This window comes from Dryobates pubescens, unplaced genomic scaffold, assembly GCF_014839835.1.
Source record: "Dryobates pubescens isolate bDryPub1 unplaced genomic scaffold, bDryPub1.pri scaffold_79_arrow_ctg1, whole genome shotgun sequence".
In the NCBI taxonomy this organism is placed as follows: Eukaryota; Metazoa; Chordata; class Aves; order Piciformes; family Picidae; genus Dryobates; species Dryobates pubescens.
In genome coordinates, this window is record NW_026530798.1 from 43,939 (window position 1) to 45,261 (window position 1,323).

The window sequence follows — 1,323 nt, forward strand, 5'->3', positions numbered from 1 at the left end:
GGAATTAAATGTACCTTTAAAAGTAATTTCTATCAGATACTTTGTGTAACAAAAACCTCTCCAATTAGCTATAGAAACCTTGGCAATAATGAGAGGTTCAGCAGTATTTAATGAGCCCCATGGAGTATTTGGGGCTGATTACATCATCCTTAGGTACTGCCAGCAGACTCTGCCAAGGTACTGCCAAGAAGCCTCTCAACAAGTCCAAGGCAGAAACAAACTCCAAAGTACCTTGAAGCACTGATTGGCCTCACTGAGGCTTGTTCCTGACAAAGGCTCCCCAGGGACTCGTTAGAGCAGCTTGTTAGAGGCCAGGATTGCAGGGAGACAAAGGCAAAGTACAGGGCAGAAAAACTTGCCTTTGGTCTAGGAAGTAGAAAGGCCAAGCCCTGACCACTGCCCTTGCAATAGAAGAACCTCAAAGCCTCAAAGCAAAGTTTCTCTTGACAGGCCTTGGTGGCAGAGGCAACGGCCAGAGCTCAGGGCACAAAGACCTTGGTCATCTTGGGCTTCTCAGCCTTACCAGAGCCCTTGGCCATCCCTACTGCAGCCTCTCCTACACTGTCCCATACCTGCAGCTCTTTCCCTTCTGCCTGCTGACACCAATCTTGCTTCCCCAGCCAGCTCTCCCCCTGCCATTTCCATCCCTTCCCTGAGCTGTCTCAGCTCTCCCTGCCATTTCCTGACACCTCTGGATGGCCTCATGCATAGCAGCTCTGCGCTTTGAGGGACATTTCTTTGGCCTCCTCTCCACTCTGAACCTTCCAAGCTGCACTTTGTGAAGGTTTTGGTCTGTTCCCACTCCCCATAAGAGCTCCATCCCCTCTGAAACCACCCTTCAACCATGTGCACACTGCTGTGGCATTGCCCTGAGCAGGCTGAAGCAGCCCAGGTCCCTCTGCTTCTCCACAGAGATGTCAACCCCCATCCTGGCAGATCTCCTCTGCAGTCTCTGCAGTTCCTCCTTTCTCCATCAGACTGCAGAGCTCCACACCCAGACACCAAGAATCCAGATGTGGCCACAGCAGTGTTGAGCCCAGGGGAGGACAACTCCTGTGTCTGTGTGGACACATTCCTCCTGCCCCAGTCCAGCTACAGTTGGCCTTCTTCACTCTGCACAGTTTGCTCCATCCCAGGGCATTGGGAATGGTTCCTCCCAGACTCTGTGGTGCCTTTTTGACTGGGGATATGTGGTAATTTGGCCCTGGCTGGGGGCTTAATGCCCACCAAATCCACTCTATCACTCCCATTCTTAGATGGACAGCGGGTAGGGGAACGATTTTGATTTGGAGAGTTTCCTTATTCTGCTTTTTATCAGTAGCA